General features: G+C 38.5%; 1 long non-coding RNA gene across 1 annotated transcript; it reads left to right on the forward strand.

Moving 5' to 3' along the window:
• Positions 1-420: 420 nt before the first annotated feature.
• On the forward strand, positions 421-21,330 carry LOC110838600 (uncharacterized). Its single transcript, XR_002546172.2, has 2 exons — positions 421-1,007; positions 19,931-21,330. It is a non-coding gene; the product is annotated as an uncharacterized LOC110838600 (long non-coding RNA).
• The last annotated feature ends 560 nt before the right edge of the window (positions 21,331-21,890 follow it).

Raw genomic sequence — 21,890 nt, forward strand, 5'->3', positions numbered from 1 at the left:
TCGTCGTCATCGATTGGTTTGGTATTTTTATATTTAAATTATAAATTGGATACATTACATGTCTGATTTGAGGTTTTCACAGTGGTGAGTATGAAGATTTCTGTCTTCTGGGTTGTTGCGCTGTGTAGTCTGGAAGATGTTTACCAACGTAAACATCTACCAGACTACACAACGCAACAACCCAGAAGACAGAAATCTGGATACATTACAGTTGCGTTAATGAAACCAGTCACGAACGTGCGATGAAGCAATTATGTTCTTGTACCAGGTCCATAGCAAATATAAGATGTGCTTGTGACTGTGAAACAAATTTCTTAACTTCTCAAGCCTGTATTCCAAGCTTTCTGCCCGTCCATTCCCGGATTTAATCAATAAGTGGCCCAGTTTCGTTCTTGTTATCAACGTGAGATGGCAGTGATGGCGCGGGTAGGATAGCTGGTCGTAGCCCTTCTGCTTTTGGCTTCCGTTAACATCGGTTATAAAGTGTGGTTAGATTTAAGTAATTCAGTAAATTAATTTCTAGTTATTTGGCAAATAGATTGCGTACAACGCCTAGTATTCGTTTAACACATTTTACAAAAAGCAAAGAAGGGAACTCGATGTTGTAAATTTGGACCTGAGAGGGATGACTTGTCGCGCGATTGGATAAAAGTGCACAGTGAGCATATTTGTAATTTATACTCTTCACTAAATATTATTAGGTGATCAAATCAAGAAGCGTGAGATGGACAGAACATATAGCATGCATAAGGTTTGGTAAATGCATCCGAAATTTTGGTTGTAGTGCCCAGGAGAAGAGCCCACTTAGAAGACTCAGTGATAGATAATATGTTAGGAGAGTTTTATGTTTTTGGATAGGACTCATCTGGCTCAGGATAGGGACCAGTGATGGGCTTTTGTGAACACAGTGATTGACTTTGGGGGTTTCATAAAATGCAAGAAATTTCTTGAATAGCTGAGCACACTATTGCCTTTTCACGAGGGACTTCTTCATCAGATCGAAACAGGTATTATAAATTTCCATTTCAGAAAAAATTATAAACAAAGAGTATTATTGCTTATAATAAAGTAGAAATGATAATTTTATAGAAAGATAGTATTGTTGTTAGAATATTCACGTGTAACATTTCTGCTGATTGCTTATGTTAAGAGTCGCCCTTATGGCCATATGTGTCTCGAGTAATTACCTTGTTCATTCTTTTCATTGTGAGACCTCCGATCAGTACTTGTTGTGCAGTACATTTCATCATTCCGTTGTTGCGATTTACTTAGAAGAATTCTTTCCTGTCTGGTGAGGGCATCTTTGACCTTATTCTTGAGGTTCGTAAATGCAGTTGTTCATAAGAACGAAATTTTGAGTGTGATATCCCCTCTAAATGCTTGTACATAGTTCAATATATTAAATTTCCTCTGGAACAGCAAATCAGTTTAATTCTTTAAGAAGAAAATGAGTCCAGCTTTTTATAACATTCGAGTTAAAATGTTCTGTTGTGATGAGAACACACTTTCACGAAGCAAACCCCAAAGAAACATGTTAGACTGTGTAATGTTACAACTAATATCATTAAAAGTTGTTGGTACCTCTCTGGAGCGGTTATTTGCATTTAAAACTGCGTAGTTTTAAGGGCTACAAAATAATCAACTAAGGAAATTCACGTTTGTTTTAATCTCTATTGCCCGAAGTCCTCAATATTCGGTTTGTGTTGTTCAATATTACAGGGAATTCATTATCCTTAAACCCAACATATTTTCCGGGAATGCCCAAGACAGTTTTTGTGTTTGTGACCTATAATTTGCCCTCAAAAAACGTTTTGTCCTAGGGTCTGTTCTTCTACGGCACATATCTTACGACCTATGAGCGTTTTCACGGGGACTACAACCCAGGACAATTTTGGGAGTGTGGCCTTTACCCCCGTAATCTTTCCGCCGAAACAAATTATTTTAGGGGCCAATCTGAATTTTTCAGAAAGAGGCAATATGACGGACTATGGAATAACTTTGGTGGAGACTGTTTCTATTAAAATGCTAATTAAGGAATACAAACATTTAACATGAATAACTATTTTCGATTGCTTATCATTTGGAAAATTAGTTACACATTTGTTCGGTTTCTTATTTATGCAGAATTTTCAGGACAACTTCTACTACGCAGTAAGTGGAGACGTGTAAGAGGCTAGTGGCCCACCACAATTACAGATAAAGAGGTTCATTAATGTTAATGTTGCCGATTTTTACTAGCGTACTGTGTCGAAAAAAGTTTCACGTGTCTCTCTGAAAATGTCTGCAGAAGAGCGAAGGCTCAGACTGGTCTCCAACACCTGCACACACGGAACTGTGTAGAAGCAGAAAGTATCTCTCTTAAGGGAGACATTTCGCATTGTTTTCTGTTCGTGGCCAATAATTCCCTACGATTGGGAGTTTAACTTAAATGGAAGCGAAACGTAGGTCTATTACAATGGTACATAAATGCCATTCACATCTACGAAAAGAGTCTTATTGACAAATGCCTAAGGTTAGGGTAAACAGCACGTGGCGGGGCGGTTGTGAGATATTGGTTAAGCTCAAGGCCACGGAGAGAGGAATGAGGGGAAGTGCCATCATTAAGTAGTTGCAGGAGGGTTAGTTGACTCCTTGATTTCGTGCATCAAAGAGGCCAAAAACAAGTGATAGGTGGAGGACAGATGGGGCAGGTGGAGACGACAAAGTGGTCAGACCGGAGAAGATGCCGAGTATATTTCAAAGGTACCATTTAACAAATGAATTCGGGAAGTAACTGAGACACAGAACGTTATTAATGCAGCTCTAAGTAAGCACGTGCATTGCCAAAACTTAATAAGATAAGGAAAAAATGTTTGGAACACAAACTGCGAGGAGAAGTGAAAAATCGGTTGTCTAGAAAATGCAAATGAAAGGCTAAACTGTTTATAAATGCGATTTCTGGATTTTAAGCATACTTTTTTAAGATCGTGTCTTTATGCTCGAAACCAGATTTGCTTATTTGTTAAACGCGCGTGTTTTAGATTGAAGCCAATACCATGTTAGATGGGCTTAACATGTTTTAGGGAACCAGTTCAATCGCGGAATTTGCTTTTTATTATCTTTTAAAAGCTAATTTTTCGCGTTGTCGTGTGCTTAACCAGTAGTAAACGAATTAAACACGGTAGTAATATAACCAAGCAGACTTTACCGAAAACTAATTTTAAATTTTGGTAATTTTGACCGGCTGCTGAGTATTCAGATTAATCCATTAATAAATCGTTGTATTAGTGTAGTTACACACAAAATGAAAATGTGCAGTTTTATCAAGGATGGTCGTGCTCTATGTCGTGGGTCGAATGTTGGGGTGACGATTGTCCTGGTTTGTTTTTAATGGCGTTCCGTTGAGAGAGATTGTAAAATCCGTCTTGCACAAATCTGTAGCCACTTATAGAACTCCGATTTAAAATTTTGTTTCAGAGCTTATAGACCCACGGTTATTGGAAACTCTTTTGTATCTGTAATCATGAATAATTTCCAGGTGTTGCCAAACGCCAGTGCATTCTGTCAGATGGTACAATTAGTGATGTGGATGGAAATGAGAGTTGTGCAAATTTACAAAGAGAAACCAATGAATATGATCGTGTGATAGTGATGAATATAATTAAATAAAGCTTTATGACCACAAAGGTAAATTGGCTAACGGTATTTGAGGACATAATTGCTGTTTATTCTGAGAGTCGTATGAACTCTAACCATGGACAAAATTAATGTTACGTTGTTTAAGTAGCTAGCACGTGTAGCTGGCTCTGGGCTTTGAAGGATTAATTAATTATACAGATCACGTTGCCCGAGGCGTGGGTCTTCTCCGTTGAACACTGCGATGTTGGGTTTGAATCCCACCGAAGGTGAGTGCGTGTGTCATCTTCTATATGTGCAGGTCTGCGTGGGTGCTTTGGGGCTGGAAGATCCCCACGTCAAGCAGGACAATTGGTGGATAATTCTCCCGGAAGGCCAGAGGTTTACATTGTGCAGCTGTAATGCCTAAGTGCTAGCCGTAGTGAATGGGTTATAAATAAACTGCACTGATAATGGGAAATGATTGCTTTGATGTGCGAATAGCATCAGAATTCTAGTGATTCTGCACATCGAAGTCGGACAAGTTATTTGTCTGAAATTTCACATCCGTAACAAGAATGATCTCCCCGCACCCTTGAACACTGAAATTGAACGCAGTTGAATAGTTAGTGGCCCTGCTTCGCGGTGGAAGATCTCGGGTTAAAATTTCATTGCGGAGACTGGCTATTGTGAATGATGAATTTCGTGGTTTTCTTCAGCCCCTCCATGCAAATGTCGCTTCCTTTCATTACCTTACCAAATTATCATTTTCGTTAAAAATTATCCTATCGTTCGGTGCTGTATGTTTGAGGTAAAGACAGTCTCGAAATTACGCCAGAAATAAATAAGATAAATATTCCTCCCTTTCAATAAACAGGATAGAATTTAATAAGACTATGCTTTGATGTCTGGGGGTTTTATTGAGATAAGAAATTTGAAATCAGTGGCTGTCGATAGATCTGAGATCATAACCCGTACTCGAAACTCGGACGCTCATCCAGTAGTTGTTTTCTTTATTGATTGATCTACAGTGACTGATAAGTCTTTTTAAAATTTTACCTTTCTTCATACGCTCATTTAAAAAGCTCTTCGAAGTTCAACGGAGAATGATTTTATTTTGTATGTTGATCCCCTTTCCCTTTCTTATCTTAACGCTTTCGCAGAAGAACTGACGACGCTAATGGTAGCAACATTTGTGTAATATAGCTTTCTGCCGTGTGGCGTCTATACAGATAACTTGGTTAGGCATAAATGTCACACACACTTAGTAATATACAGTATCCCATTATACCCATTCACTCACTCGCTCTACGGTGCAGAAAATTCTTTGACGAGTCCATTGTATGCTCGACTTGTCAAACAATAGTCCACTCCCGAAGGTTCGTCACCGAGTTCACAAAGGCCTACCACTGGACTCTATCTTAAGCCTGCTGCATCCAGTTCGCTTCATCAATGTCTATCTCCCTCAAGTCCATCTTAATGTTATCCTTCTACCTACGCCGAGGTCTTCCCAGCGGCCTCCTCCCTTCAGGTCTCCAAACCAGTACCTTGTAAACAACCCTCCCTTCCACCATGCACGCCTCATGTCCTGCCCACCTCATCCTCCTCGATTTTAATCACCCAGACAATATCAGGTGAGGAGTAGATGCCGTGAAGCTCATTATTATTTAAAGTTTGTCCACGATCTGTCTCCCTCCCTTGTAGGTCCAAATATCTTCCTCAACACTCTGCTCTCAAAGACCCTCAATGTATGTTCCTCGCTCAAAGTAAAATACCAAGTTTCGCACCCATACAGTACAACTGGAAAAATTACACTTTTGTACATCTACATCTTTTTGTTGTGAGAGGGGTGGACAAAAGATTTTTGACTGAATAATAGCAAGCATTCCCTGAACTTAATCTGCCCTTGATTTCGTCATGGACTTCATTCTGACTTTTTAGTATCGTCCCCAAGTACTTGAATTTCCTCAAATTTTCAAAAGATTATTTTGGTTCTGTCCTGAATTCTGATGCCGAGACATGATCATGTACTTTGTCATTTCTGCATCTATTTCTTGACCAACATTCGTACCAGCCCTTAAGAGTATTTTTGTATTCGCTTTTACAGTATTTATATCATCAGCAGAGACCAACAGCTGATTTGTCCCTTTCAGTTCGAAACCGCCCTGACATTCTTGGATTTTTCCTGATGGCATATTCTAAGGCACAATTGAAAAGCAGCGGCGACAGAAAATCTCCTTGTTACGGGCCCATTCTGAGTAGGATATGCATCGAACAAATATTTACCTACACGAATTTTACTAGAGGTTTCACTTAAACACATTTTTATTAGCCTGATGCTTCTTAGGTACACCAAATTCAAGAAAAATATTATAAAAAGGTCCTATAATGCACCTGTCTTAAACATCGTATTTTTCACTGTTTTTATTCAAGATTCTATTTTGTCTTTTAAATTTCTTTAGTCCATTACTTCAGCATATTCACTTTTTATTAGACACGAAACTAAATTATCATGGCCACATACTTGAGCTTTTGACAGAATCAAATTAGGCCTATGTTGAAATAAAGTTTAGAATAAATTAATGGCTTTAGGGAGAATTTATCATAATGGAGACAGTATCGTATTGTGTCACCTACCAGTTCCCAGTAAAGCTGCATAGAAAAATCCGACCACAGTCTTACGCATTTTATGTTCATTTTTCTGTAGATGCAAGATGCAGAGATCTTAGAAATAAACGCCCTTTCACAAACTGTAAAAATTACCTCAGAGAAATATTAGCTGAGTTTTTTTCAAGGTTGTCCGATGTCGCGGTTTTTTGTTCAAGTACAGAGGATAGTGACCAAAGACGCTCTCACCCTGAGCTGTCAATTGGCGTGTGTTCGTGGGCCTTTTTCTGGGATGACAGCGAAAGAGGAATTTCTCGGAAAGACTTATTGTTCTGAAGCCGAGAAGTAAGGATCGGGAAGGTAGCTCGTGATACTGAGCTCCTATTGTCCCTTGTATTCGCTTGCAGTCAACTTGCCAAACTGTAAAAGATTCCATAGTCTCATGGCGGTGAAGATGGACTTGGTAGGTGGACACCTTAGGGATGATGATGGAGTCGGCATGTTCCTCCGAAATGTTTGTAATGTGTCTTCAAGTCCGCACGGTATTATAACACAGAACACCAACATTGACAATTAGTAACAGATTTTAATCAATTCTGTATCTAAGAAACAGTGTTTTGACGGCAAGGTTATGTTACTTTTGTACAATATTAATTATATTTGGTAGTGTAAAGAATTTTGCACCTTATTCGTTGAAAGAGAATAAAAAAGTTCTGTTAAGTTAGTTTAAAATCATGACATAAGACAGGTCAAGTACGTACTTATATCCATGTTTAAATCTGTTGTTTAACCGCTAATTATAGTCAGATAAAATTGCGGTACTTTAATTAAATTGCTCGGTTCTGATTTTTTTTTTTAAATACGCGTTGAGTGAAGCATCATTTTTACTCTGCGGGGTTAAACATTTAAATTTTACTCGCACTGTTGTGTACTTCTAACAAAATAACAGGCCTAAAAAATTTCTGCCGGAAACCTGATGTGATAAAATAGTAGCTGGTGGAAATTTTGAAATAGATATTATAATGTGAGTGGGAGACTCGATTCATCTTGTTTTGTGAACACGGTAATGCTCTTTAGGTCGAAACAGAGTCAGTCCAAGTGCAGAGAGGGATATAGGCCTATGGCTGTTTGAATTTTGTGTTTTTTTTTATTATAGACATGCTTGCGTAAGATCTGCCCTTTTAGACTTCATCTTAATATTTAACGTGATTTGCAACAGTGTTCCCCTCCTGGATAATACTAGCAAATAAACTCAGTCGTATTGATTGTGACTTAAACATCCGCTGGGAAATGTTTCTCTCGTGCACTTTCGTAGTCTGCAGAATTGAGCAGAGAAATTTTAGCCTCTCAGTCAAGAATGGAAGAAATGCTTTTATGTCGTTATTGTAACGTGTAGAACAAATTACACAGTCTCTACAGACAATTTCTTAAATAATGAATTACTGCTTTTAAGTTCTGAAACAGAAACAGTGTTCCTGGCTACAAATGTCTTGAGTTAGCTTAACCGGACAAGGCATTTCGTGTGCAAGTACAGTTTCATCATGAGCGACTTTAACTGGATGTAGGTTTAACAAACATAAATCCTGTATTAATTATTATTTTCCTTTCGATTTATCGTTGCAGAAAAGGGCGATATGGTTAAATAGGCCCGTGGAAGATATTGTTTAACGGCAGGTGTGGGGGGGGGGGAGGGGATCTGGCAAGAATACGCGAAAGAGAAAGTGTTTGAGGCCCTAGGTGTATATTGAACGAGAATATTAAAATGGATGTTCAAAGAGTTCAGTGTCGGGCATTTTATAAAACGTTAATAAACCTTTCGTATCCGTCAAAGGTGTTGTGTGACCATCCGAGCGAATATCTGCTGTCCGATTATGATTCTGTTTCATGGAGTTTGTTTCGTTGTGTCAGTGGGAGACACGTAAAAAATGTTATCCCATCTTTCGGATACTTATGATGGGCAAATCCCGACGTGTTGTTATGGTAACGTGAGCTTCGATTATCTCGTGTTCCAAAGCACGTGCCCTTGACACAGTTATGGACAGAGTCCAATCAATGGCAGAACATTTCTGCCTCACTGAACCAACAGGGTTAATTACTATCACAGTGGAATCCTCGTTGTTCGTTGTGATTTAATGTCGGACTAAATATTTTGCTTGTAGGTCCATCTCCTTGTTTATTGCACAATGCGAAACTTTAAAAAAAATCGTGGATTTAAGAAGTTGTAGATGGCAGGTCCACTGAAACGAGAATACGTCCGCGATAAGCGATGTTGCTTTTCATGTCGATTTGTTGGTAACAATTAATGCGAAACATTTCGCGACAATGACGAACGAGTAGATGCCGATGTTTTGGGGTTTGATTTCTTTGATTCCTGCAGTTTGTTCGGTGGGGTTTCTCTGTTGTTTCTCTCCCTTCATCAGATAACACGTACTACACAGATTTCTCGTCCATCCCGTTGCAAATTTTGTGGCATAGATTCTATAGCAGTGACGCGAAGTTCTGAGTGCGACCATACGTCATAATACGTATAAAGCCCGGCTTTTCATTCATATAGGCTCAGTGCATTTATGTATGTTGTGAAACAGTTTGCCCTGGGAATGTTTTATTATCATTTGTTTACCCTAGTTCATTTCTGTGTCTGTAACTGGCTAGTCCCTGTGTGTTCAACGGCTTATATGGAATGCAGCAAGACTTGTGACACTTTCGCACCGATTACAAAGTACGATCAAAAAGCTTAATCGATCGGCTAAAATGTCACACTACTGTAGTTGGTCCACACACTTTCTTTAGTAGTTAATGATAGAAAACATTTTTCTGAATCGCGTGTTCTTAATTTCAAAATAATGGAATGCTTAATTAAGAAGTGATTTCTTATGAAGTAAGATTATGTGAAGTGGGGTTAGCTATTTTGATATTTTTGTTTTAGAAAATTAATTACTGTAAAGAACAGAGTTTATAAAGATTTTTCGTCAACGGAGATAGATAAATTCGCTCTAAAACATGTTAAAACTTGCTTTGCAGAGGAAGTAATCTTTCAAGTGGATTTTGATGTTGAGAAGTGGAATTACTTGTGTTGACGATACTGGACTATCAGGTCGATGTTTATCGACGTAAATAAGGTAGTACTCAAATGTACCAGGTGATATAAAACGTTGTAAGGAAAACTTGAGGCGAAGAGGCGCTTTGCATATCCAATCGTAAATATGTGGATAATATTAAAATGAATGTTAAAATAACAGTCTGTCGTGTAGTCTGGTGAAAGTTTGCGGTTGCAGCCTCGTCATCCTAATGGAGGCAGCAAGCACCTCTGAAACGTCGGTAAACTTCTACCAGACTACACGAATCAACAACCCAGAAGACGGCCATCTTTGGTGGTTCACTTGACTTCGGCTGAGAGAAACCGTATGAATCAGATCATGGTTCGTTTACGAAATAAATTATTGTGATTTAATCATAATAATAAGAGTAATTGCCAAGAACTTATTAGAGTAAATCAGCGGCAAAGTGTGTCAGTGCAATGCAGGCATCGAGGGTCGCGACGTAATTCTCCGTCTCTGCAATTCGTTGCTTACAAGCTCCTTCTTATGTTTATTATGTGGATCAGTTGCGATAACATTCACCGGGAATGAGGTCGCCATGGTAGCGTGATGTTTCTTAATGTAAAGTAATCCTATTAGCGCTGCCACGATATGCTCGATATTTTCATCATCATTAGCAACAGCAACAGCATTAAGCTCTTCGTCTGTTCGTGTTACAAGAATTAAAACTTTTTTATAAGAATTTCCTGACATCTCAAGCCTCCGGTTTGTATCGATAAAGCAGCTTCGATATTCGTATTCATTCTTCATTCTATATTATTATCCCATCTATTCGTCATTTTACAGGGTAATTACTTCCGTGTACCTGAGACAAGCCTTGTCCCTGAGGTACGTAGTGCAGCAGCCAGTTCTCAAATACATTTTGATTTTTAATACGTGTTACATGCATTAAACAGATTCAGCGTGATGCATTATTATATATTGTACATGAGCGTCTTTCGAGTTACGTAAGATGCTCCTAAAATGGCGGTTTTCATAATTTCCCTAATTTAGTGTTTGCCCGGGATGTTGGAAAAATATTTTTTGAGTGCCTTGGAGATATAGTTTCAGTTTCTCCTATAATTACTGCAATTACTTTTGCTTTCACTTTCCACGTTCGTTGTATTTCAAGATATTCTCCGCTTTCTTCTTAATTACATTTCTGTCGGTTGGTATTGCTATATGAAGCAAGAGACAAGTTATTATTGTTATCATCATTATTATACTTGTCTTTCCCGCTCTCAGGGAATTCGCCTCCCCCTTCTACATTCTTACACTTTTTCTCCCGTCAGCATCCATAATTCAAACGGCTATAACCCTATAAAATTTTAGTAAGTTTTCGCCTTGGTATTACTCTAGTTACATGCGTCTTATATTTTGACACAACTCTTAGAAGTGTAAATAGTGTCCTGTTAACATCATTGTCCCTCTCAGAGTCAATTCTTAAGCGTGAGTAATCAAAATTTATACTTTATTCAAGTATTTTCTTACCTCAATATTTGTTCTTGTGGATTATCTATTTGTGAGGTAAAATGTGCATAGTTTCTTCCTCTGAGACGCTGCTACCTATCTACAAGTCCAAGTACAGAAGACTGGGCAACTGTCACAGAATGCAGCACATCGAAATGTGTTCAGAGAGGAGTATCAAAGCTGCCCGCTTCGTGGTATAATTGTTTCTCCTTTATAACGAGAAAAGACGGGGGATCTGTTTCACCCTCACAAGTTCGTGCTCATTACAACTTCAAATAGACCCTCATACGTTGGAGGATATGGCGCATGCGCCCAGAATTAAACCATTCCCTAATTAATTTAGACCTACGTACCCTTTGGTATCGCGTGTCCATATTCCACTAACTAACTAACTAAATAACTAGATGGGTTGAGGAACCCGAACGTTCATCACCGAATTAACCAAAGCCCTCCACCGGTCCCTGTCCTGGGCCAACAAAATCCAGTCTCCTTCAACTCCTATCTCCCATAGATCCCGCCTGACATTATCGGGGTTTATAAAAGACGGAAAATTCTGGACTATCTGAGCTACTGCCAGCTTCTTAAGAAGGATTCTATTCCTTTGAAATTCATTGAAGGCCAGTTGTCGCCAATCATAGAAAACAGAATAATGTCGACTGTGGTTCTCACTGCAGTGTATTTCTGTTCAGGAAATGCCCAGAAAGAATTTATTTATTTATAAATAATAGATTCAATTGTTACATTGCTAGATTCGATGGAATCTGGGTTACAATTCCATTATTTTAATCGCGGTGGAGCTTTATAATATGTGCTCTTCACCGCTTAATGTTAGGTTGATATAATCGGGTAGGACGAGGTGGACGTTGCAGGTAATGAGGCACAATATTCCAGCTTTAAAAACTCCTAGGGATAAGTCAAATGAGAGACCAAGATGCGTATTGAAGGATAATATTAAAATGTTTGAGGGCGTGTGTGGACTGGTATAATCTAGTTCAGGATAGGATCCAGTGGGCTGAATAGGAGAATAACTTATGTCTTCCTCAATGTGGGGTGGTAGGTCCTGTCGCCACTTTGTTAAATTTGTCTTATAGAACAAACGTTTACAAACATGTATAAATTCTAAGTCATAAAATATGGTGCCCATGTAGGATGGGTTTTTTGTAACTGTTCTTTTCATAATAACCTAACCTGTAAAGCGATTTTCTATAAAGGACTAATTTTTCAAACGTTTATCACCATGTTAATAAGAGTCAGGTACTGCGTCCTGTGTCCGATGAATCCAGTCAAATCCTTCATACGTATTTATTTTTATTAAATTTTAATATTACCTTTGTAGTCCACGCTTGGATTTCTGGCTTAATTTTTTATGCATTTCACACCTTTCTTGGCTCTTTCAATTTATATTCTTATTTAATGTCGCGTCCTTTTTAGTTTTTATTCACTGGATTTGCGAGTTTGTATTCAGATGAATGTTTCTCGTCTTTCCCTCGGCCTAAAACACAGGGGCAGTAATAAGATTGTGTACACGCCGCCCGGCCATGTCAAAATGGAATAGCAGCGAAATTCCACGCAGTTCAGTGTAATTGAATTTGTCAGGTACATGACGTGAACTCACAAAGACTTTTTCAAAGAGGTAACATACTCTTTGTTTAGGTTATAGGTTGTATGCTTCACTGGATCAAAACACCAAAGAAGACTTAAGATACTCATGCCTGACTAACAGTATCACGTTAATTGGAATTATGTCTACTGAACCGAAAGACTTGATTTAGTACGAAAACCACATATGTAAATAAAGATAAGAGAATTATTTCATTACTCAACGCAAAACATAACCCTGTTTCTTGTACTGTGTCCACATGCTCGTTTTCACTGTCTAGGCCTTCGAAACCCGACTAGGTAACATTAAAAAACGTCGTAGGTCTAATTTTGTTCTGTCTTATACATTAAGGAACAAACAGACATTGAGTGTCGATGACAAAGTTCTGACGAGAAAACGCGAAACTACGAAAACAAATTACAGGAGAATGTATTGCATAATGAGGCACTTCGTAATTTGTACTCATCCTAATCACTAGCAGTGAAGGAGTCAGAAAACTTGTTGGCCTGTTCCGACCTCATTCGTACTTCACTATTCACCAAACGTTATGTTGAAAGTGTTGGTATGCAGAAAAAATTACGATCGAAAATCCCACCGAATTCACTCAGCGTTAAAGAAATATTTCTGTGTCATATCCAGGACATGCAAGGGCTTTTGTAAATACTGAAAGGAATGTTTAGGTTCCATAAAATGTATTCACGTAATCAGCTGAGTGATTATCTTCTAAAGAATTACTCTGCTCCACAAGGGCTTCTTATTTCAGTAACCGACTGTCCTTATTAAGGCCTACCGTCGTTATTTTCAGTTGCATTGGATCCGGGACTGCGCGGGGCCTAGAACCAATCTAGATTAAATAACCATGGAAAACATACCCGCCTCTGTCGAAAGTTTAACCCTGTTTGTAGATCATTTTACTAACGTTACAGGGTTAGTAATATACAAACGCACGACTGAAAATGTCCTTGTTATTAAATTTTAATTTCTGTGTGACGCAGAGTCTATATTTTATATTATTGTCATGAACACTCTTCTGTTGTGTTTTGTTTATATTTGAATGTGTAATTAAATATTGTCCTGATTTAACAACATCAAATCTAAATAAGGTGCTATAAATGGATTTTTAATTAATTTTTAACATTCCTATCCCACATCTTCTGCAGATAGCAAAATATAATTTGCTTGGTGTTTTTAAGGCAGATTATATCAATACGAGTTTTAATTCCACCAAATATCTCTATTAACCGGGTTTCCAGGAATTTCGAAGCTGGTTGTGTGTGTTTAATAAGCCTGCATCTCTTCTGCTCCACGAAACACGTTCTTTTGTGAATCACTGACATAGAAAGCTCAGTTAGAACGAAATATCAAAGACAAAATCTTTTCTCGCAGTTCTTGTGGCTTCAAAGCGAAAAGGAAAAATCACTCACAGATTCTTTACCACGAATCGATGATGCCATACCGAAACATTAAACGCATATAGAGAGCAGTATACTTGTTAACAGTCAAGCCGTAAGCAAGAACCCTGTTCGAATTTCGATTACCTTATTAACTACCCTATTTCTTATTCCCTCCGGGGTAGGTTAACTAGCTCCATGGAGCAGCGTTTTTCTTCATGAGTTTATATAAAATGCTCAGCTACAAAAAAAAAATCCTTTACCTTTCATGGAACCAAACTGTTCATTATGGTGATCACAACAGCCCGAAACGTTTCTTGTCCTGAGGCAGATGAATTCAGTCTACATAATCCAACCATTTGTTTCTAAGATTCATTTTAATATCATCTTTCCGTTTTGCCTAGGCATTAGAGAGCTTTCAAACCAGAAGTCCGTGTGCACTTTTCATCTTCCCATGCGCGCTACATTTCACGCCCATCTCATTATTTTTGATCTGTTTACCCTAATATTACCTGGCGAAGGGTACAAGTTGTGAATCTCCACGTTATGCAGTTTTTCCAAGCTTCAACATCCTTCGGTCCAAATGTCCAGGGTGTTTCAGGCAACTTCCTTGCACACAGGCGCCTGTACAAATCTTACGAACGCTTTCTCGTCTCAGTCCAGGCCCATAACCTCTTCAACCGAATTAACGCCATTGCAAAAGCTAAGAACCAATCAGTATCCGGCTAAAACCTTGTTTTTTTTCGAATATTGCTTGTGTGTTTATTTCTTAATTACGTGGGTTATGTGGTTAGTTCGTAGGTTATTTAATGACGACATATCAACTGTGGGAGGGTGATCATGAGTTGTAATTCGCAAGGAGGGCAGAGAATAATCGCCCTCTGTTTTACATCAATAGTCTGCAGAATCTGAGGAAAGTAGGTAACCCACCCCCGTTGAACAGATAAGCTGATAGTCGCTCAGCTTGTCAGTAAATATTATAATTGTATCAACATGACGCGTCATCCTAAGCTTTAAATTTTCTGAATAAACTATCTTCATTGCTTAAGCTTTGAGCGCAGTCTGAATGAAACGGCCCCAAAAGTAGTGACAAATTCTTTATAATTCTGCTGAAATGTAAATGTACGAACTAAAACTCTCATTTCTTTATCCTTCGAGCAGTAAAATTAATCCACGTGGAGAAAACCAAACAAGTAACAGGTATGTAATTGCGATGTTGTTTTTTTGTCAGCTGTGACGTCGATAAGTGACGCCTTGTTATAGGGACGGAAGCTCAAACGCCCACGAAATGAAACGATCTGTAGCCGCCACATTACAAACAAAGACCCTTCTACGTCAGGGGTAACTAGGTACTCGTTCCACGCAGCTTACGTTTGCATTTTGTCATAATCCCACGTAGATTATTAAGATTCTTTTAGAAAATGTATGTGTTACGATGCCATGTACATCTACTCTTCGACAAAAGTTCAACATCAGAGATGGGCTGGGCATGTAGTATGAGTGGGAGGCACAGAAAATTGTGGGGCACCAAGGAATAGATAGGACTGTACTATTAAAATGGAGGTGAGGTTTTGGACTGGAATAATCTGGCTCAGGATACGGTCCAGTGGCGGATCTGTCTACGCGGTAATGAAATTTTAGCTTTCATAAACGGCGGGAAATATCTTAACCAACTAAGCGACTATTTCGTTTTGAAAAACGACAGTTCCATGGAGTTAATAAGCAATATTCTGGTGTACGTAGAACGTGATTCAATTACCTCGCCCAATTTCACTCACAAATTACATTTATAAAAATTATAGGTTTCAATTTTTGGAGTCAATTAATTTCCTATACGTTAACGCTGACATAAAAGTAATAACACAAAAATAAAAATTAACAATTAATGTCATAAAACAACATTTCAATTCCATACAATTCCATTATTGCAGTGCGTACCATCAAAAAAGTGACTAAGGCAGGCAAACATTAATAAATATATAGGCCTATCCTGATCCCTGGCTCTGTAGAAGCTCTGGTTAACATCTGTAGCCTTTGGAAATAGTTTGCTACATGTTATATGAGTCGCCCTTGGTGGACTAGTAGTTAGCGTGTTCGCCACTGGACCCGGGTTCAATCCTGACCGAGATCGATGGATTTTTATATGTGATAAAAATCCGTATCACAACTTCCTTCGGAGGGGAAGTAAAGCCGACGGTCCCATTTCGTAGATTTACGGCATGTAAAAGAACCTTACGAGAATGAAAAGATATGTTTAAGCAAAATTCAGCTGCCATTTCTCACCCATGTCTGTCCTGATTCACTACTAGATGGCTCTAGCAGACAAATCAGGATTGAGAAGAAATTGTGCAGAGGTAGTGGGCTGGTCACTCACTACTTACAAACGCACACTTCAAGACCAAGAAACATCCGAAAAGGAGGCGGCGACAACCCACAACCGGGTTGTAGAGTTAAGAAACAACAACGTGTAATATGAAAATTTTACTGTGTTCGTTTCTTTGTTCGTGAATCTCTAATCACTGAACGTTAGGGAATAACACGGATTTGGGCAATTATAATCGGATAACGGGCTTTACATTAGAAGCTTTTTGTTTTGTAATATTTCAAAAAATTTACGACGAAAAAGTAAAAGATGGTACGAAGGGTGGTGCTGGGATAATCCTTCGATTCCCATCACAGGCATTAACTTTTTTTTAGCTTAGCGACTGTCTGCTTCTAAAGAACATTACTGTGTCGAGTCAATTATCCTAACTGTTGCTGTCCATGTAACGAATTTATTGGTCGAGTGATCATTGCTTGAAAATTGTTTCAACTGCCATCATGACACAGCCATTTAAGATGGTAAAACATAAATACGGTTTACTCTAAACTATGCAACTGGTATTTGAAGATTAAATAAATGTCATTCAGCAATAAAAATGGACAAGAAATCTAGCAAATGACGTCAGTTGATAATGGGGTAGATTACCTTCCTTTTGGTTGACTTACCTCAGGTTAGGTTAGGTTAGGCTAATGATTCTTCTCAGAGGGTGATTCACAGAGGCATCATATTGCTTGACTACAAGTACATTAAAGATTGCGTGATTTTTGGGGTTAATATTAGATAACTTTGAAGATTGCTGTCTGCTGTCTGCTGTCTTCTGGGTTGTTGCGCCGTATAGTCTGGTAGATTTCCACCGTTTCAGGGGTCATACTGCTTCCGTCATCAGGTTGTACTTGACGAAAGTCCTCATCAATGTGTTGGTTATTTTATATTCGAAGTAGAACGGAAACCGTGATATTCGCATTTTAAAAATGCGTGCCATGACAGTCCATATTCTTGTTTTGCAGAAGGGACTTTATACAAATAGTAATCGCCCCACATCGCAGAAGCTAATGATGCGGAATAATAGGCTTATGAGTGAAGGACATTTCTTATCAGAGCTCCCTTCGTCTGTCACGTCTAGTGGAGCGCATTGGAGAGAATTCCATGCTAATTCATCTGCACCAGAACTTCCATATTTACACACAGAAAACGTGAAACTGATCGTTGCTCATAGCATCAAACTAATATTTTTACATGAGATATAAGGCTAAAGTTGTTCATGTGTTCTTAAGCACCAATCAATTTCGAACTCCTTTAGCAAATGAAATTAAGTGGTCGGTGTGACGCTGTGACTGCTTTTCGTGACAATGAGTGGGTAGAATGCAGTTCAACCGCAGATACGTTTTAGAGGCGGCAAAAAAAATCCTTGCTCCGTGAGGTTGGTTAAACAAAGCCGATTATTTTCTGTAAAATATAAATTGCGTAAATGCTCAAAATATGTTTTTGTGCAAAACGCGTGTATAAATCTGACGATCCTCTCATGCGTGTAAACCGAACAGCGTAGCATTGTGAAATTGTGAAACATTTTATGTACTGATGGATTAACGCGTTCGCAGTTCTAAAGTACTTAGCCGTGGACTGACTGCGTTTCTCTGAAAGCGACGGCTACAGTGTTTGTAGTGTTTCTGTGTTTCAGATGTGCTTGTCGGAGGAAAGCGATGGAGCAGTTAATTCAATTGAGCAGGTTCACAGTGACAATGCGGGGCCATGCCCATGGATGTAACGCGTTCCTCGCAAAGCGACAAAGTCTTTGTCGCCTCGGTCAATTCCACACGACTGTCCCGTGGCGCATCGCGTCCACATATTCTGAAATTTCTGTTACGTTTTAAAGTAACTATATGGAGAGTAGTCCTCAAGAAGCTATTACGCCTTATGTACTCCAATTTCAGACACTGTAAATGGGAGAATGAATCCAGTAATATATATTAGGAATGAGGAATTGGAATTGTTTTTTATAATAATAAGTATTGTATGGTAAGCGAATAGCTTATCTAGAGACAATTACGTTACAGCTGTGTACTGTAAAAACAGAGTGTCAGGCGGACAAATCCTTCTTCGTAAATAATCTAACTAACAAATGTTAATCATGATTAACAATATCAGTCTTTATGTCTTAACTAGCATTTTATGTAATCTACTTATAGAGACTAACCTTCTGGAGAAGTTGCTTTTCTAAAATTAATAAGTTAACTAACTCCGTGTACCTTTTTGAAAAATGTGTTAGTGATCTAGCTGACCAAGAAATTCCCATCCGTTCTGTAATCCGAAATTTCACTGCCGTGTTCACAAAAGTCAGGAATTGGATCTTAACTAGAGCTACTTGAGTTCAATCTGCACCGTCGCATCATATTTGTTTAAAATCCATAGGCCTCCCAAGTGGTATCCATTTTCCAGGTTTTCTGATTGAAATTTTATATGTATTTCTTATCTGGTGTGTGCTACATGCCATGCCAATCTCAGTCTCTTTGATTTGATCGCTCCCGGCGTAGGTTAAATTCCCATTTATCCTGTTATTTCACTTATCTTAAGTCCGAACATTCTCCACAGTACTCGGTTCTCAAAGACCCTCAGCCTGTGTCTGTCTGTCATAGTGAAAGGTCAGGTTCTACACACGTATGGAAACAGCTAAATTATAAATCTATTATTTTTATATTTACGTTGCTAATTATGAAACGGAAAGCCACAATGTTTGGAAATACAAGTTAACAAGTAATTTTAATCTGCATCAACGTGAGTATGGTGTTTTATTTGTTACTAGTTACTGCCTTTAATATCTACTTAAAATTTACCACAATTTTGACAGTTTTGTTATCTGTTGATTTTGACTTTGTCTTGCGTTCTGGTGACGGTAGGGTCAATCTGATGTTCTGGGCCCAGGTTAGGGTAATTGACAGGCTTTTGTTTTCGCGGCGATTAACGTTCGATTCTCTGGACGGCGGGGAGTTCATTTACCAGCTAAGCGACTACCGTATTCTCAAGGTGTTTCAAGGCAGTTGATTTAGTCATTTGAGGCAACTCACTTTTTCCAGGATTTTGGTCTGCATTTGTAGTTTACATAAAATATCGATGAGGACATAAAAACTGAAATTGGTCTGAACACAGGATATTTTTTTAAATTTCAAGTTCACTATGAATCTCTCAGTTAGTATTAACATTTCGGCAAAATACATTTTGAAATTTATGATTTACACCGTTGTTATACAAAGTACTTGTTTCAAACTGAAATCAGTTTGGCAGGTAATAAACAATTTAAAACTGGCAACAATATCAAAATAAACAGAGTTTTAGCTTCAGTATGTTTGATATCAACAACAAGCTTTGTACTGCATGTAGCTGGCAGGGAGGCAGTTCCATATTTCAGAAGCTCATTACAGGATCACTTTTCAAAGAGGTTTTGTTTCCAGCACTGTATAAAGTGGAGCCATGGTGAATTACGATAAACAGATGTAACTTCCCAACACGTTTATGAATTCCGCTTAAAAATAAATGATATAATCCGATTCCAGTTGCTAGTTTTTATTTTTATAGATTATTCTCGATGACGGGTTTTGTTTTAGAGCTAGAGCAAAATTATGTGACTATCGCGTGTGTTGCAAAGCGTTATAACAAAGGCCTCGAGGACAAACGTTAGTTCAAACACAGTGGGTCTCAACATTTTATTAATTCGTGGGCCGGTAAAAGAGCAGTAACTTACCTGTCTTAAGACTGGATAACACAAAATATATTTACAAATTAAATTTTTCGGTTTGTCTTCTTGGTTGCAATGCCTTGTGGTCTTATAGGTAGACACCAATGTTTTGAAGAAACGTACTGTCTCCATTTTCAGGGCCGAAATTGGACTGCACGCGGGATGACGGAGGTAGTATGACCTCTGAAACGTTGGTAAACATCGACCAGACTACACAGCGCAACAACCCAGAAGACAGAAATGTTCATACTCTGATGACGGAGGCAGTATGACCTCTGAAACGTTGGTAAACATCGACCAGACTACACAGCGCAACAACCCAGACGACAGAAATCTTCATACTCATCGCCCTGATGATGGAGGCAGTATGACCTCTGAAACGTTGGTTAACATCTACCAGACTACACAGCGCAACAACCCAGAAGACAGAAATGTTCATACATCGTTAAGGAAATTTCTTTGTTTTGAACGTATTATTAATTATTAAATTCTCTTTTATCTTGTGTTTAGTTACATTAATTCATCTGCTAAAGAAATTTTTAAATTTGTTAAGATCTGATCTGATATATTAAATTAAATTATTTATTGAAGTTTTAGATTCTCACGGCGGCGAGTACAAAGATGGCTGTCTCCTGGGTTTTAGCGCCATGTTGTCTGGTAGAAACTTACCGACTTATTAGAGATGTCTTCTAGGTGCAAAGTGCTTGCCGCATTCAACATCAGGGAGATGATCGAGATAGCAGAAACCTCTGAAACGTCGATAAACTTCTACCAGTCTACACAGAGCAACAACAACAAATTATTTATTGTTATTAATATTTATTCTTCTGAATTTATATGCAGAAGTCTGTTCTAGTTACAGTATCTTTGTAAAAATTGTAAATCTATTTGTTCTTGATGAACGTGTGTTCCTCGTATCACTAAGTTTACACTAAGCCACTCAAGTGAAACGCCAACAACAGGTAGTTCCATGGGACTCCACGTGATCGCTGCACGTTGCCGAAGAAAGTAACGTTACTTTCTTCTGCTTTCATGCTTCACAACCCTTAAAACTCATCGACTTTAACCTTGGGTGCCGAATCAGTTGCAAAATTCGTGTAAAAATAGTTGACTTATCTTTGATGGAATGTTGCTTCAAGCAGTCAGCTGAGATATTTTTCTTCAGCAGAATATGACAAAAGATTCATGGTTACGCGATCGAAGCTTTGAAAGACGCAGGAAGAATTTCAGTCACTTGTTTTATGATATTTTAGTCTGCTTCCCAGTTCTGTCACATTATTAAGATTCGTTATTTTTTATAAGCTGCACCTTCATTAACATTAAGCCGTTATACTAAATTATTTTCTCTTCACTTCTTCGTTTCATAGTGTTTTAATAATATAATATGTCCCACTCTAAAATCTTGTCCTCATCTGTCATTCCTTGTCTCTAAACCTTTCACATTCTGTAGTAGTATATAAGTCAGATATTTATTTACCACGCCTCCACGGAGCCACTGAATTAAAGAATAAATAAATAACTAAGAAATTATAAACGTATTTGGTCAATATTATAATCTTACTAGTTCTTCCTTTTCCACCTTCAAGATCATATTTCACACCCAAACAAAGTACCTTTCCCCTCCTTTTATCCCTTTGAAACTCCAATGCGGTATTCCTATTCGCTGCGATTCTACGTATCCCTAAAAAATTCCGTACAAAAATCTGCTCTGAATTACGCCGGTCTCTTTCCTTATATCATGAAGTGTGATAAAGTACAAACGAATTCACCAGAGGGTATGACATTGCAGGCTAGCGCCGCTATCTCCAAATTCCAGAAACTTTCTGTCTGAGCTGATCGAGTCGAAGATGAGGCTTCCGCAGTGCGAGCCAACTCCCAGCCGTGCTACTAAAAGGTTGCTCTTGAAATCCCAGGGCGAACAGAACTTCCCCCTGAGCATTGTGAGGGAAGTGGGCGCTGACCTAGACCTGAGGACCTTGTCGCACAAGATTGTGATTGAATGGTGGGAGTCTGTCGCTCGTTTCCAAGGTAACATCTCCTTTGCTGTTCTAGTTATCATACCGTAAAAAGAAGTGAGTTTTCCGGAGGCTATATATAT

Source organism: Zootermopsis nevadensis, unplaced genomic scaffold (genome assembly GCF_977971745.1).
Source record: "Zootermopsis nevadensis isolate Lab colony 2312 unplaced genomic scaffold, Znev_1.0 Znev_ptg000007l, whole genome shotgun sequence".
Lineage (NCBI taxonomy): Eukaryota > Metazoa > Arthropoda > Insecta > Blattodea > Termopsidae > Zootermopsis > Zootermopsis nevadensis.